General features: G+C 43.8%; 1 protein-coding gene and 1 long non-coding RNA gene across 11 annotated transcripts in view; both read right to left on the reverse strand.

Annotated features, from left to right (window-relative positions):
* mbnl1 (muscleblind-like splicing regulator 1) overlaps positions 1–2475 on the reverse strand; it is a 47916-nt gene extending 45441 nt beyond the window's left edge. For 2 of the 10 annotated variants that reach the window (XM_086203556.1, XM_086203553.1), the window contains exon 1: positions 2159–2470. The gene's annotated coding sequence lies outside the window, so the exon portion shown is untranslated. Of the gene's footprint in view, positions 1–2158 lie in introns of all 10 variants that reach the window. The other 8 variants (XM_086203552.1, XM_086203551.1, XM_086203558.1 and 5 more) reach the window with 6 other exon arrangements.
* A 5260-nt stretch (positions 2476–7735) lies between these two features.
* Positions 7736–16054, reverse strand: LOC147261510 (uncharacterized). The gene is made up of 4 exons (XR_015116113.1): positions 15982–16054; positions 15654–15911; positions 9284–9525; positions 7736–7835 (listed from the first exon to the last, which is right to left on the reverse strand). It is a non-coding gene; the product is annotated as an uncharacterized LOC147261510 (long non-coding RNA).
* Positions 16055–17959: the final 1905 nt, after the last annotated feature.

The following is a 17959-nucleotide window of genomic DNA, read 5'->3' on the forward strand; positions in this document are numbered from 1 at the left end:
CCACATATTCACTGTCTTCTTCTTATCTAATGTACCAGAGGCAAACACAGGCCCGGGGCATCGCGGCTTCAGGGACAATAGCAGCGTAGAGAACGGCGGGACTACGGGGGGCAAGAGTGTGTTATTAAAAGTTATACCAGGTTGTCTGGCTTTCACCTGAGGAAAAGATGTCAAGATGTGTATGACGCAATTGGCAAGTAGCAAAACGAGAACAGGCTGGTGATGACTCTTATACCTCTGGACACAACAGCAACACGTTTCTGATAGCTCAGCAACGTGCCTGATTATTACCCTGCGCTTCAGCTACAGGTGGCGTGATGTCTGGTATTTATTTGCTACCAAATAAAAGACAAAGGAAGAAAAGAAAAGCAGGACTACATAAATATTAGAGCGGGTTCAAGAGTCACTCAGGTGTAATAAGGTGTAATAAGGAGTCAATTCATTCCAGTGTAGCGTGCTACTGAAACTGTGTCAAACTGCTGAACGGCTGTCATAAAACAGTAGGACCACAGAGAGAAGCCCTCGTGTAATAAAGGCTTAACCTGTCAGCAAAGAAGCAGCCAGGCATATAATCCTGTCTGTGGGACTGATCCTAGATCTGTACACACACACACACACACACACACACACACACACACACACACACACACACACACACACACACACACACACACACGGAGGACACCTGCATTCACATAATCATAAACAATATCAGGATATTCCACAAAAAAACAACAACATTGTTGCTCAGGCTTGACAAAAGTGCAGCAGAGCAACAATCTACCGCGCATCTGTGTGTATGCTTGAGTGTGTGTGTGAGAGAAGACGTCTGTGTGTGTGTGTGTGTGTGTGTGTGTGCTACTGTCTGAGCCACTCTGACTCCCCCTAAGTCACAACAACAACATTCCTCATCATTGCCCCAACCACACAGATACACCACCAGGAGGAAACCCAGAGAGATGAAGGGCAGTAGGACGGGCGAGCAGAACGTTAGTGTCTGATATTGTCGCACACAAAAAAACCTGATTAATTTCATCTTACAGAGCAAAGTCACTTACTTTCACTCCAGTTTAATTATCGATAAGTAAAAATCCCTCGATTCGTTGGGCGTCCACTCGTTCTTTTTGCCCCTCTTTCTTTTCTCTCTCCTCAACTTTCCTCTTCTCCCAGTGACTCCCCCTCTGTCAGACACATGCAAACACTCACTTAGTCAGTCGCACAAACACACACTCCCACAGACAGTCACCCTCTCACACACTCTCTCCTCCCGCGACCCGGAATGCTTGGCAAGATTCTACTGTACTGAAATACTGTGCTCGCCATATAAGGTAGCAGCAGCTTCACATGTCACACATAATTTACATGCAGCGGGGCGGGAGTTTGCCTTACACGACACACACACACACACACACACACACACACACACACACACACACACACACACACACACACACACACACACACGTAGAAACGCTCCCCCTCACATACACACATGCACAACCATGCTTCCCCCCTTAGGCTGACGCAGCACGGGAGGTAAAAGAGAATCAAATTTTACCATTCCGCTGGTTACTTAGAGCTGCGGGATAACTCTGGACGTGTCCAGCGTTGAGTCAGAGGGAGGGAATGAAAGCTGAGTGGGCAATCTATTGATTCTCGTCACTGCTTCCTGGATCAACAACGGCCCTCCACACACATGCCATTGCAAACACACACACACGCGCGCGCACACACGCGCACACACACACAGACACACACACACCAGAAAAATCTTCCTGCTAACTAGCGCTACCCTCAGGAAGTAGCTATTGTGTGACTGTCTGCCTTGAGTGTGTCTTACAGGGTGTGTGTGTGTGTGTGTGTGTGTGTGTGTGTGTCTGCGTGTATGTGTGTGCCTTTGCCAATATCTATGAAACAAACCGTAACAAATAGCTGTTAACCCTGTGGCCCAGATACTAAACGCACACACACACACACACACACACACACACACACACGCACACACACACACACACACACACACACCGCAGACACTTAACCTATGCTCCGATGCACAGGCGCTCACTTTGGAAAGTACAGACTGCAGCACACACACACAGGAGGAAAGATCTAGATAAACCAATGAGACAGGGAGGAGGTTTACAAACCAAGCTCTTACCTCTCACATTGCTCTCCGGTTTGTGTGTGTGTGCTCCGGCGTGTCGATTGACTCTGTGTGTTTATGCGTGTATTCAGACAGGCTGCGACAGCAGACCCCCAGGCACCAGCTGGACCATTCTCAGGCAGGCAGGCAGAGCACAGCAAGGCAGAGCGACTGGCAGGAGAGAGGCAAGCGAGTGAATCAGCAGCGAATGAGCGGAGGAGCTGTGCAGAGCCGAGCACCAGAGAGAGAGAGAGCGAGAGAGAGAGAGAGAGAGAGAGAGAGAGAGAGAGGAGGAGTGTTTGTCTGTGTGTGTGTGTGTGTGTGTGTGTGTGTGTGTGTGTGTGTACAATGCAGCGTTGGCTGTGTGCGCTAGCGTCTCCCCACCCCTGCCTCTTGAAGCGTCTGAGCTGGGCTGTGTCTCTACTGACTCCCCAGCCTCTGGATCGTCTGTCTGCTGCCCAAGGAAAGTGGCGCTTGCTGGGCGGCAGTAGCAACAGCTGTGGAGGAGGAGGAGGAATATCAGCAGGAGGAGGGGGCTCTGACTGCACTGGGCATACAGACCCTGCAGTCCCCTCTCCCTCCCTCTCTTCCTCACCGAAGGCTGGCCACGCCCCCCAATAACAACACCAGGAAGTGCTGGCTCAGTTACAGCAACACTGCCCTTGCCTATCCAGCCAGGCTGAGGAAGAAGAGAGGGAAGAGGGAGGGAAGAAAAAATAAAGCAAGAAAATGAAAACTAGGAGGAAGAAGGGAAACAAGTGACAGGTTACAAACACGAAAGACTACGCAGCTGAGTGAAGGGGGGCATCAAAAATATTACACAGAGAGGAAAGAGACAGACAGACAGAGGTTGAAAAGAGGTGAAGAAGAATAAGCAGGAAAACCATCCACTGGAAAGACTGAAAAAAAATGAAAAGCCTCTGGTGGAAAGAATTATGGAAAAATTTAGTGAGAGCGTACGAGTCTGGCTTCTGTCTGGACCCCCCCCTCCTTACATACAGAAATTCTGCTGTGGCCTGCAACCCTCAGACACCTCAGCTCAGCATCACACACAGACAGACACACACACACACACACACACACACACATGAAAACAGGACACACCAGCCTACTCTGGTAAGTTAAACACTCATTGGAGAAGGAGGTTTCAACACAGCAGGTCAGCAACATTCTATATAAGAAGGCAAACAGCGAGCGTTGCTGCTGCCAAATCTCCTATGTTGTTGTTGACTCAAGGCTTCTGTTGCCACAAACCTGCATCCAGGGGAATGCCAGAGAGGCTAACAGAGCCTCCAACAACTTGATTCGCTCTTGATGCTGCAATATCCGTAGCCATGGAGATAGTGGCCTTGGCATCTGCAGGAATCTTTACAGATTTCTAAACGGGTGCTGATGCCAGGTTTTTATGACTTCTCCTGCATGTTGTCTATGTAGCTCGCTTCATTTAATTGGGATTGAGGAGATTTTGCCTCTCTGTAACATTTTTAAAATAGTTTAACATACTGAGTTCCAACCAGAACACAGCAGATCACAGGTAGATGTACGACTGTTTCATTTACATGCAAATCTCTCATAATGCAGAAGGAAAAAAATATCCCCGGATGCTTCTAAAATTTGACATTGTCGCGCCTCAGCTGTCTTTTCTATCTGGACCAGCTTCTACTGATGCTCAGCTCTGTTTAATACAAAGCTGGTGATAAGTCATCTGTGATTTACACAGCAGGCCCTTAAACCCCCTGTGACAATCTGCACTAGAGCCCCAGCTGCAGCACTAACCCTTTACTTAGCCGGTGTTTTGGTGCAATGAGCCTGGAAAGTGTATCGAAAAAGGAGGTTTGAGTTATACATCAGATAAGAAAACTGAGTATAAGCCTGGAGCAGGTCGGCCAGTGTCAGACAACGGGGCTAATTTGTCACAAATGGTGGTCAGTGTGGCAATAGTGTTGATTCCTGGATGTTAATTTGGATATTTCTTATAGTAGTTCAAATAATATATGTTGCAAAAGCACTGGAATCATCGCTGCACTACATATAACATCTATACCAGTCACAGTTTCTTTTATTATCTTCTTCACTGGACTATTCAATGGAAGCCCACAAAACTACAACTGCAACGGAGCGAAAAACAGCTACTTTACGCAGCAGCTTGCAGCAGATGAATAATTTTCTGAAATCTGCTGCAACATTTGAGATTTTTGACCTTCATCTGCAGCCCGTCTACGTTGTGGAGCTCACCGCTCACTTTCTGGGCCTCCTGGACAGGAGTGTCCTAGTGGACAACCTGCTGCAGTAAAATCACTGATTTTCTAAAGGGAGTCTGGAATGGAGGACATTGTGTTCGAAACCATTAGAGTAGTCTGCAGCAGAACTGTGCTGAACTGTTCACAATCTCTGATAAATGATGTAGCATCTTTTTATACCTCTGAGCCTCCTATACATCCATCCCACTCTCATTAACATGATATCCCAGGAATCCATTGAGGGATTTTCTTCCAAATTGGCACAAATGTCCACAGGGAGTTACGGATGAACAAAAATGGAGGTGGGTACAACTGCAATGCAGTATTTCTAGTTTATTACTGAAACTTCTCACAAAGAAGGAAACCATCAGAAATGTTTTGTTCTAATGTCCTGAACTATCAAGACAGCTGTAAAACAAGCAATGCGTCACCTCGATGAAATGACGTTGAACTGTTTGTGCCTATTTGTTTTGAAATGGCAGCACCATCGGCGCAGCTTGATCACTTAACTACTTAGTGACACACGTTTCCTGTCCGGTCAAAGATACTGTACATAGTACTAGTTTTGGAAGGGGAATGCAGACTAAATTATTTCTATGTATGATTCTGTAGTGACTAAGGGAGAAATGGGAACAGAGAAATGGTAAATGCTAAATCTCATTTATTTGGTCTTTTCGATGTGCAGACCAGTCGTCCTGAGTGCTGGTCAGCAGCAGCAGGAGGTCGCTGTGATGGAGTCGTCCTTGACCCATAACGAAGAAACATAAACAAAGTGAGTGATGTTCTTCTGGCTCAACAGGAGACACATTACGACGCCTCCAAAGATCTGAGCTTTGAGAAACTCACTGACGTGGAATTTCCCCTCTTTGACTGCAACTGAGTGCACGCCAGTACTTCTCTTCCTTTCTCTCTTCCTTTTTTTTTTTCCTCTGCCCTGCCAGTCCATATTTCCTATGTATCATTCACTGGATACAGTCTCCAAGTCTATGTTTCCATCGCTTGGTCTCACTTATGACTGCATCTTAATTCCCCTAATCCCTCACCCAAAACAACCACAACCGCTGGCGTATTAGTCACAACCCGCAGCCCCGTCCAACCGAAGGTAACAGCGTAGAGCCCAGCGTCGCGGTCACCAGATGTTTTGCTCATTTAGCTCTGTACTTTCAAGTCACCTCCTGCGTGCCATCTGATCAAATGTACATCAGGAAGTCATTTCCTTATCTGAAGTCAAATCAGCCATATGTTGAACTTCCTGCGCTGTGTTTCTTGTACCAGATAAGGCTTGAACATTGATCTCTGGAGGAGAACAATGAGCCCGTATAAGTGCAGAGAACAACAGGAATCAACATGTTAGCAGAAAGATGTATGCAATGGAGTTAAAGGGAAATTCCACCAATTTCAGACATTGGAGCAGTTGGTCACGGCGGCGACTAAAGAGGCCGGGAATAGCCGGTGACAGGTTTACAACATCTTCTGTGGTTGCGAGGGGAATTATGTCAAATCTGAGAAAGTAAACCTTCAAGTGACTTCCTGAATATTTGTGGGAGCTTAATCGTAAATGCTTCAAATTTATAAAAGCCACATTGAAAAAACAAAACAAAAACAAGACCACAGGTTTAGAAAAATCTAGAATCTCCACATCTCATCTTCATCTGGCGCACTGTCAGACAGACGACTCTGTCTCTGTCAAAACCATCAGCTCTTCATCTTAGACCCCCCCCCACCCCCGCTCCTCCCTGATGAACGCGCATTTCCACCTTAAGCAACCCCATCATCTCACTGCTCTGCTATTTCCCAGCCCTCTGTGAATGCCACTGGCTGGCTGATGTGAACTCTCACTCCGCTGAGGAAATGTCCCGGCCTCTGTGTGCCAAACTCTGACGGCTCATCTATCACTGAGGCCGCAAATACACATTAAACTTCCATTACAGGCCATCACAGCTACAACAGTCAAAGCAGGAGCTACATTTAACCAATTAAACTTTGCTTATTTTATTATGGGGGGGGGGCAGAATTAAAAAGCTAAATGAAGCTTTGATCTTTTCTACATTTAAAATACACCCGACTTGCTTGTTAGCGCGCGATCGAGCGTTACACACAAACGACATGGTAAAAATAGTAACAATTCACAAAAAGAAGTAGGACAGGTTGTAAAATTGTGACGAGCTGACAAACCCACCTTTCTAATGTGTGTGTTCCTGTATCCTGACTGCATAATTTGTGCCTTTCTCTCAAAAGTTCTTTTCTACTTTGACGCAGTGAGGGGAAGCAGGTGCAATTCAAGCTGTCAGCTATGAAATACACAGAGAGGAAATAGCACACTGTCTCGTCCTCATCTGGCACCACGGCGAGTGCGTGCGTGTGCGCCATTCAAGCTTGAAGCTTATCTCGGCGATAACATGAAACGAATGGAAACACCCTTCGCCAAGAGGCCTTTCACATCTTGCAATTTTCGTCTCTAAATGTAACAAGCAAATATCAAATAAACAGACGTATCAACTTTAAATTGGAAAAGGTAGAAAGAGCTGCCACGTGGACCATAAACTTTCCCTCACTTCAGAATTTTATCTCATAAAAACAAATAAAAACAACAAAACTTACAGTGAATTCATTTAAAGGAGCCAGTAATTCTCGAGATAGTGGTCTTACCTGTGTGACAGTCTAGCGCTGACGTGCCACTGGGACAGACAAAGCCACTTCAACACGGGTCATGCTGGCGCAATGCATGTTGGGATCAACTAACATTTTCATTTCTATCTTCCTCTACTTCTCTCACTCCACTCGCTCGCTCACTCATTATAGTACCTTCTGCTTAGCAACCGCCATACCACAAGTGTGGTCAGCTTTACAGCGAACCATCACTGCGCAACATCAAGTCTCCATGACAACCACTCCTTATCTCATTTGCATTTTCCTGCTTGCATTATCTACTGATACCAAATATGGTCACCTTGTTGTTTGCCCGCCTCTCTCTCTCTCTTTCTCTCTCTCTCTCTCACACACACACACACACACAAACCCTCTCTCTTTCTCTTCTATTTATGCATCCCCTTTTCATAACTTCCTCTTTCCCTCCATTTTCACAACTGTCAAGACTATGTGCAGGTATGTTTGCAGGCAGTGAGAGTGCAAAAAGAGGAAGTGGCATTACAGCAGCCTGAGAGATAAGCAGTGAAAAGAGCTTGGTTAATCAGGAAGTGGGGTGCTTGAAAGGTCGTTGTTGACAGACTTAGAAAGACAGAGCACTTGCGGCGTGTTATCACAATGCCCTCATGGTGCATACATCATCGCAGGGTTGAGCTTACCCCCTCAGTTCCACCTCAGTCAGGCCGGTGTGAGCAGTCGGCCTCCTCCTCTTTTTCCCCCCTGGACTTTGTCTATCAAAGTATCGCTGGAATGTTGACCCAGCCCCCTGGAGCCCACACACAGCAGCACTCAGCACCTGTCTCCCACTGCCAGCACAGACAAAGAGACACAGTCAATCACAGTGGACAGCACGGCTAAAGGGAAGGAGCCCGGAAGAGTGGGAGGCAGCTTTAAATCAGCAGAAAACAGCAACAACACACAGAGCAGCTCGCTGGTTCAGTCCAACATATGACATGACGGCTGGACATGAACTTGTGGAAAACCCAGTCATCATTTAATCAATAAACAGTATTAATAACAGGTCTTAAGTCAGTGTTACTTAGATGTCACACAGCATGTTTGTTGATCCCAGCTGAGCACAGCACCCTTTGCATGAATGCACCAGTGTATTGTTTTGTGAGTCATGTATTTATTAAGGAAATGTTTTCGGTGTTGTTTGTCTGTTAGCAGCGTTACGCAAAAACTGCATAACCTAATCTCAGGAAATTTGGAGGGAGGAAGGAGCAGTGGTCAAGAAGGAATAACACAGTTTTTGGAGCAGATTTGAAGAAAGAAGGAAGTGCAGGATTTTGAGGGTAAAACTAATAATTACGCGTGTTTGTTTGCGAGCAGGATCTTTTAACACTGATGCATTTTCATCACATTTGGGATCAATTTGGGTATTATTAAAAAAAGAGATCTGGATCAAACTGTCGATCCTGAAGCCTGTTCTTTGCCAATGACAGTATTTTATAGTACATTTTCGAAGCATTTTTCTTAGGGAAATTATGTATGAGCTCCCTTTGCTGTTGATCTTTTAACGTGTTGTTGATTGAGGCTGTGTGCAGCACCTTACATGCTTCACTGCATTTGCCTTTGTTGTTCGTGTACTACATCGCTGATGTATTATTATGTATAATGTGTTAGCAGCTGGGTGCAGCACTTCTTGCACTAGTGCACCTGTGAAATGTCCATCGCTTATGTAAGTTTTTGATTGTCATTTATTGCTTCCCTGCAGCACTGCCAAGTACTTTTACCCAAGACTAATTTCCTTCAGGACACTTACGTTTATCTAATCTCATCTTTAATGACAACTACATGTTCTTGATTTAAATTGGAATAACCATAGGAGCAGAGAGAAATTATAAACTGATTGCAGTTTTACATAAATATATGTGTGTGTGTGTGTGTGTGTGTGTGTGTGTGTGAGTTTCTTGTCAAATACATTTCTGCATCCAGAGGTTTCTAAAGAGAAAAAAAATATCCCTCGATGTTCTGCTAGTAACATGACCAACTAACTTCCAGCAGCAGCTTGGGATGTGGGGACACAAGCAGATGTTATTTGAAAGGGTCATTTTTTCAAATATGTGCACAGTAGCAATAATAGTAGAAATGATTGTGTTGTTTACAGAGAAGCTAACTGACCTATATGATTTATTGATTATAGAGATCATAAAATCTTTAATATGACGCTACCGTTGACTTTGAATATTATCGGGACAAACGCTCTCATCAGAGGGAATTCGTCTCTCCAGTCTCTCACACATTTACTTACCAGGCCTCTAGAGTCAGGCTGAGGTCATTTCAGAGGCTCCCGAGCATCAGGCGGCCTCCCCTCCGCTGGGCTGCAGGGATGGTGGTACTCGGGGGACTCGAAGTCAATGAAACCAGACCTAATTTAGCCTTCACTCCTGCACGAGCTGCCAGGAATCAGACTGAGACTCCTTCCCTTTTTAGGGCTCCCTGGACACTGGGGCCTGCAAGTGGCACTACTGCATTCCAATCTACACCCAGAAGCTAAAGAGAAGCAGAGAGGTGACATTAATTTATGTAATATAGCAGCTCTTTTTTAAGTATCATCTAGCATGGCGGGAACTATGTAAACAGTTTATTCTATTATCTATGTATTGTAGTTATTCACACTGTAAGCTTATGTAACATACTAGATTACACATTTTTACAACCATATATCTTTACAGCTCTCGCTTGATACATGGACAGCCTGGTCCTGTAAATGACTCAAACAACTCTCTGTTACCCACTGTCACAACAGCTCGCCATAAAATCACACCAGTAATTAGGTGTGAAGCGAGGACTAATCATGGTCTATACTTACACGATCCGCTCACCCCGAGCCCTGACACAGCGCCATGTAATCTTTAATAACCCCAGCGCACACTGAAACTAGACGCTGCCATCTTATTAGAGGTGTATCATTTATCCATCTTAGTTGGGCTGATTGTCATGTGACAGAGTGGAAAAGTAGAAAAAATCATCCAATACAACAAAATACACCATTATATTGTAGAATTAATGTATTTTGTATCAATGAACCTTTCCAAATGAGTACACAGCCTATAAGTTCCCAGCAGAAAAGTAAGATTCAACATGTTTAAGTGTATTTTCTTTGAGGGATGCTTTAACCAAAATTAAAAAAAAACAAACAAAAAAACAACATAATTTGATTGTGGTTGTAGTGCTATTTATCCATCTGTAACAATCTGCCTTAATGTGGAGGTACTGGCGGTAGAGGTGTTAGCTTTCTCCTCAGTACAATGGAACAGGATGTTATTTGGCTTGTGGTGCCTAAAGTACCAAGACATACATTTTGAAAAAACAAAACAAAACAAAAAAACCTTTAAGAGCAGTGTCTTTTGTTTCCCCACAGAAACCCCTAAAAACTAGAAACCACTTAGTAGGTCCTAATTAAAGCCGCAAGCAGTGATGAATGGGCCCTCACAAGCTTGTGTATGCTGCTGTGCCGTGTTGTGTGTCTGGGTGGCAAAACATGATCATGCTTGGATTTTGCATGAAGAAGAAGACTAATGCACGCACTGAGGTGCAAATGTAACTTCCTGCATCTACTAGGCGGCGCTAGAGAAAACACATGCACGTTATAATGTCGCTGTTCATCCCATGAAGTTGAAACAGTGAAACTTTGATGTAAATCAAGCAATGTTGGTTGCATCAGGCTTACTTTTTCAAAGCAGCAGGCGGTGCAGCTCGTAGACATCTTCAGATCAGGACTCTCATCAAATGTGTAAAGTTTGTCAACAATCCGACTATGTGGAGTCCAGGTACGACAGTTTCCTGTTCCATGGCTAAACTGTAACACCATTCAAGAAACTCTCCCAGTCTTCACAGTAACTCGTCACCACGCTCTTAAGGCGTTTCTGACCAAATATCCCTTTGGTTGACCCACTGAGAGAGGGATCATCAAACTGTAGCGCTATGACTTATCTGCCCCAAAATATAATGGGTTCTTCCTTGACCCCTGCAACACCCCTCCACCAAGTTTTGGCCTCAAAACTTTAGCCTGATCCTTCTGACAAACAAAAAAAAACACCAAACACCGATGATGGCATGACCTCCTTGATGGGTATGATGGACAAGACAAAGCACCACTCTAACTACGTCAGTCCTGATGAATTGTGGCAGTCAGCATATTTAAAATCAATGGCCTGGATGAGGATTACTCAGTGACCCTCTGCTCCTCCCATCATTGTGTTTTCAATAAGTGATATGACTGCGTGTGGTCACATTAGCCATGCTACGCAACACACAATGGGATTATCTATGGTGGAGCGCTCAAGTCTCATCTTCACCTCCCTCCTCCTTATACATGCTTGTAATTTTGCTGCAAGTGGGCAATAATCCCAGAAAAGACCAGCTGAAACTGACATAATCCCATTAGTCCATTCAAGTTCCCAGTCAGACCACCCTGTATAATGAGGAGATAAGGGCAAAATCCACGATTAACTGCATTAATAAGAGAATTACTCATGTCTCTGGTGTCTGGAACACATTAATTCACTTAACCTCCTCTCCAAGGAATATGACTGTTTTTAAAGAAACTTCAGCGTTTTGATAAATGTTTGGCTGGAAGTCAACTTCTTCCTCGAGACAAACCCAAAACACCCCCTAGTATATTATATCTGTCTGGAAAATCCTGCAGTTCCTTAGATACTGTCTCTTTAGATGCTGTGAGCTATTAAAGAACCCTCACAGCAGGATGCTTTTGCAGAGGTATTATGGCTGTATTTTTTTGTTATTTGTCTCTCTGTCAGATCCACGTTAATGCCAGGAAATGCAGAGGGAAAGGAACCATGGATGAAACGTTTGGATCCAGAGTGGGTTTTTGGTGCTCAGTCCACAATTATTCAAGGAATATTAATTATGAAAAGCAGTCTTTATTGTCATTATTGGATCCTCTGCATTCATCCAATCTTCAGTCCCTCCAGTGGGCAGCTGTGGTTTGAGTCATTCTGGTTCTGATACCTTTAGCGGAAATACTTCAAATACCAGCTTGAATTGCAGTACCGGTATCATCAAGCAGAAATCTGATACCGCATTATTTATTAGCCCTAAATTGCGACCCTGCTACTTCCGTTAGCTTGGTTATCTCTGACTAAGATTACATACAGGAAATCAATTCTTCTTCTGTTATGTAACATTAGCAGGATGGATATCAGGATTGCATTAATATCTTACATGTGAAAATCCCACCGATAAGACATGTCTGGTATCAAGGCTGTACTTTGAAGGGGCGACTGTCCATTTCCTAAACTGGGGTATGCACACACACGCAAACATTCTTAGCATCCTCTTAACCTGCTGCTTCTCTTCCTCTGCTTAAACTAGCCCATCAGAGGCAGAAAAAACAAGGCCATTAGCACACAATATGTTGTCTCACTTGTTCAAATATGAATAATTGGCTGAGGAAACTTCATCTCACACACAAGAGAGCACCAGAAACTGTCAGCAGACTCAAAGACTGAGTCCCAACTGTTAAAACCATCTGCGCTTGGGCTTTCAGTACCGTGTCTGACAGTTAGCATTGATGTTAGCAGTGCTAGCCTAGCCGCTGGTGGTGCTAGCACCAACAGTGGAGGTAGACAGCTGCAGTTTGAATATTTCAGGGGAAACAGGAGCTTCAAACAAGTTTGAGAACATCTGAAGTAGATGATAAAACACAATTCGGTTCCTTTCAACAACCTGATTCAGATCACATAACCGTGACGTCAGAGGTCCGTATTATTCAAGTTGAGGCATCCAAATCTGCATCAAGGAGGATAAAAATGATATTGAAACACGTCTCGCCCTGGAAAGCACATGTGGACCGTCTCCTGGAAACCACAGAAAACTCATGCAACAGGCAAACAGAAAGGACCAGGGACAGTCGGAGCTGGAACCCCTCATGCTGCGCTAACCGCTAGTTATTATTGGAGCAGTCAGTGTGTATACTATAAAATATACACCATAAAATCCAAGGGGTGATGTTGACAGATGGATTCAATTCAATGGCTCAATATTTATCCAACATCAAACCATAAGATTGTTCATCTTATGCAGCCTTAGGGGCATAAAGTTAATAAAAGTGAGGCCATATCAGAAGATGAACATCTAGCTTATTATATCAGGACAATCATTATTAGGCAGCTACATCTGACGGCTCCAGCATATCAGACTGCATCAAAAACATCATCTGTAAGGTAGAGTACCCTCCACTTAGTAACCTAGCAACCAGTGAACTCAACATGGCAAGAATTATAATTCTAAAACTAGCTAAGCTGAGCGCCAGACATAATTATATCTGCTCAGCCAATCACACACGGCCCTGAGCCATAAATAACAGTCTGCTCCCCTACCAAGCACCGGTCTGTGCTGAAAAGTCAACAAACACTTTCTCCAGTTGCGGCTCTCGCTCACTGCTGAAGCAAGACGAGAAGACAAACAGAAGGGGCTGAAAGACAGAAGCCTGTAGTTTTACAAAGAAAAGAGACGGCGATAGAGAGGAGATAGAGAGGAGAAGAAAAACAAATGGAACCTATGATTACGGAGTCATAATGAGGGCTGTTGGAGGGACTATGGCATGAGCTCTGTTATTAAACACAGAGGAGCTGGAAATCATACAGACCTCTATAGGAAACACTGACATGCTTGTGACACAGGCACATAATACTCCTTTAAAATAGCCTTTTATTTCAGAACATGATAATGTGATTTCTCAAATATTACTATTTAAATCTAAGTAGCAGAAGTTCTCTTATGAAGCAGCACGGCCTCTTATGTCAGGCCTTATTACAACGTCGTTTGTGTTCTCGCCAAACAGCCACTAGCGTGCTCTGCAAAACAGCTTAGGTCTTATATTTAGATTTTACGACCAATATCGAATTCTGACCCAAGATATTTTCACTGGGGTGATTTAAGATGTCACTCCGATGGGGTAAGAAGTTACGACCGCAATTACAAGCTGATCCCATCACATGGCTGAAAGAGGACATTGCCACATTTGCTGCCTCCGGGTGACAGGAGACAGACGACACATATGACACTATTAACACGTTACACATAGAAGGAGACGGGTTTCACTTGAGGGATGCCAAAATGGATCTCTTGTCGAAAATGCCGTCGTCACCGTGGTGACAAGTCACGATGAATAAGCACTTTCTAAGCCGACGTTCTGAGCTCTTTATGCTCTCACATCGACGAAATCTTCTCACGTTTGTACTGCCATATGTAAAAATTACGGCACCTTGAGACTTCCCGGTCATGTACACTTCATAAATACAGGCACGTCCCAGATCTCATCATAACCTCCACTCTTACTTGTTTTATTTGGCACCTCTCATATGGAGAGGTGACACTTTCTAGACTTTAGTGTGATGTTTCCAGTGAGTCATGATCCCATGTTAGAGAGATAAAGCACGTCTGGACTCGGATTAAGTCAATAACCTTTTACTGAATTGACTCATCTTGTCATTTGTTGCCATGATGGAGTTCAGACCCTGACTACTATTATATCACATCGGATCACTAGATTCATGTTGAATTCACCCATAAATCTAGATTAAAAGTATACTTTTGACAACAATTTTTCAGACTCCAGTGACTTCTGCTAACAGCAAGCCAACTGACTAAAATAGAAACGTCAAGAGGTTTTCTGGTACAAAACTAAACAGAATAACTAAACGTGACTAAAACTAAAACGCATTTTTAGACTGAAAAACCAAATCAAAATCGGCTGCTCAAAAAAAACCCAAAACTTTAAAGATACATAATAAGGCTCATAGCAAAGATTTAAAAAAAAAAATGCACTTTCATCAACAGAGACTCGACTTAATGGCAACAGTTTTCATCCACTAAAGCCAATAAGCAGGTAGTTTCCACTGACTAAAACAAGACAAGTCAAAATGTTCACAGACTAACAATCGACCAAAATATTACGTTCTCATCGCCTTCAACTCACATGTCAAGAGTTTTGAAAGACTAACACTAGATTTACGTGTCCATGGAATTAAATGACAAAAACTAAAATGGCCTCTTTTAGAAGCGATAACTCGAGTGAAATTTCAAAAGTTCTCATTGACTTGAACTAAATTCTCAATAGTTTTAATGGACTAAAGCTAGACTTCTCTGTCGAAAACTAAAATGTCAAGTTCTGTTTTTAACTAGAACCAGAATTAAATGTCAACAGTTTTCCGTGACTTGAACTTAAATGTCAACAGTTTTCTTCAACTTAAATTAGACTGAAATGTCTTCCATCGGTTCAAACTGAAGATTTAACAGTTTCATGACATAAAACTACAATTTTAACATGTTTCACGTCGAAAAAAACGCCAAAAAATAGAGCAAACTAGGTTTCTCTGACGAAGAGAGGACATACTTTATATATTCAGTCCACTAAATCTGGATAAAAAAAGGATGCCTAAATAAGATGAAGTCCGTGCCACAGCAACTACTGATCAATGTGAGGACAAGCAAGTGCGTTTCTCCGTCATCAGGCCAAGAAACGGCTTTTAAAGCCTTACTACCGAGTTGCTGGGACGTTATGGGATCTTATGACGAAAACATCCTAACCGTTTCTTGCAAACAACCTCACATCCTGTCTCTGCATACTACTTTTACAATCTGTGGCTGCATACCTGAAGGACACGAGTATTCGTGACCCCTCAAGTCTCTCTGAGCCCCACAGGACGGTTCCCCCGGCCTCCCCATCGGGCCCTGACAGCGCACATCCCCTGCCTTCCAAGGTCGCCAGCAGAGGTAAATTCAATTACTCGTCCTGCTGCTCTGTGCTGCTGGCGCCAGGTCAACGGCGACTTGGCTGCAGTGATGAGTGCGGGACTTGTCCCGGGCCTCTGGTGTCATGTTTGCAAAGCAACGAGCAGCGACGAAAAGAGCTGAAATCAAAAACAGTGTATTAAATTCTGCCTCTGTAATCACTTACAAAAAAAAAAAAAAATCAATTACCTCTGCTTATACTGCGGTCCTTTGGGCTCACTCTGCTGCTGAAGCGTGACGTGTATTAGCACATGGAGTGAATCTTCCTGGGCCGAAAATCGCTCAAATCCTACCACAGTACACGCCACCTGCTGGACGTCTCGGATATGACAAGTAACAAAGAAAAAGCAGCCGTTCCTCTGAAGGGGAGGTGATTGGTGTAGTTTGACAGTTATTTTATCATTGTTCTAATCATTTTTTTTTTACAACCCAATAATTAGAACAGTGTTGTGTCATGTGAGCTGTCAGTATCTCTCGTTAACCACCTCGCCTCTACAGAGTTTATCTCCCAGGGGCTGAGAGGGTTGTTATCAGCAGACAAACAGCTGACACACCACACTGAGGAATGGGTGGAACTTGAAGTATGTAATGTGATGTAGCTCAAAACATTGCTGAAGTAAACAGGCGACTTGATATTGTGATACGCTCCGTGGCTCAAATGAGTGCCAGAGAGGTCAGTTTATCGTGTCATCGAGTGCAGCGATAAGAGAGGAGGTCAAGCGGCCCTTCGTATATGGAGGTGATTCGTCTCATTTCATTAGGATGAAGGAAGTAATAATTGTCTGTAGGGGTAATCATATGGGGCTGCACGGTGGTGCAGTGGTTAGCACTGTGGCCTCACAGCAAGAAGGTTCCGGGTTCAAGTCCCGGCTCGGGCACTCACTTTCTGTGTGAGTCTCCATGTTCTCCCTGTTCCTGTGTGGGTTCTCTCTGGTACTCCAGCTTCCTCCCACAGTCCAAAGACATCAAGAGGGGACGAGGCTGATTGATACTCTAAATTGACCGTAGGTGTGACTGTGAGTGTGAATGGTCTCTCTATGTTGGCCCTGCGATGGACTGGTGACCTGTCCAGGGTGAACCCTGCCTCTCGCCCGTTGACGCTGGGATAGGCTCCAGCCCCCCCGCGACCCTTACTAGTAAGGAATAAGCGGAAGATGACGATGGATGGGTAATCATATGCTTCTAGCGAGGTTCATCAATAATAAACAGTGAAAAAACATCTTGATGATTGAGAGAATACACGGCTGATCCGCGCATGCAGATCCTACACGCATGCATGCACACACACACAAACAAATGTCTTTGAAAACAAATTCACAATTGTGTCTCCATCCAGGGAGTTATAAGGGCCAGAGCTTCTCCCTATCATCAAAACTGCACTTAACTCATCATTTACTTCCAGATGTGGGCCACATCTTCGTTCTTTAGTGCAGGTCGTTTAGACGTGCACCTCAGATTAGACACGGTCAGTAATCTGCTCCTGGATGTTATATTCATGTTTATGTAGAAATATTTTTTTCATGTTCCCTCTGAGAACGAGCACATGCTGATCCAAAAACAACAAATAGCTGTACCTCATTAATCCGTCAACAAGGTTTGTGAATTATGAAATATCATAGAACGCAGAAAAAGATGGTTCAACTTTTAAGGCTTTTAATTAGTTGTTTGTCGGTTTGTTTGTTTTTTTGTTGTTGTTGTTTTTAGGCAGAAGTCCTGAAGATCCACTGACAGATTTGGTCTCCGTGCTGTCGACAGAAAAAGCTGTAACATCAATTATATCACAAAAAAGGTTATCATTGGGCCACACAGGGGGTCATGTAACGGAGGATTTGTTGGCAAAATTACACAGAACAACTATTCTGAGCTGATGTCCGTGAAACTCGAGCCAAGGAAGAACCCAGGCACACATTCCAAGTCCAGGATTTATTTCACTTTCTCTAATGGGTCAAGACGGAGCACTCTTTTTCACTTCCATTCATCGGTAATGAGAAATATGCAGTTTGTTTTTTGTTGATGTTTTTTTTAAATCTTACATATCACCAATATATCACCTCTTGAAATATTCCAACCAATTTATATGTTGGTTCCAATGCCAGGTTTGGAATTCTCTAACATTATACATCAGGATCATGTTTGACATACGCATTTATTTCCCCCCAAAAATATT

The sequence above is a fragment of the Aulostomus chinensis genome, chromosome 5 (assembly GCF_037954235.1).
Source record: "Aulostomus chinensis isolate RoL2024-O1b breed Wild chromosome 5, RoL_Achi_v1.0, whole genome shotgun sequence".
Lineage (NCBI taxonomy): Eukaryota > Metazoa > Chordata > Actinopteri > Syngnathiformes > Aulostomidae > Aulostomus > Aulostomus chinensis.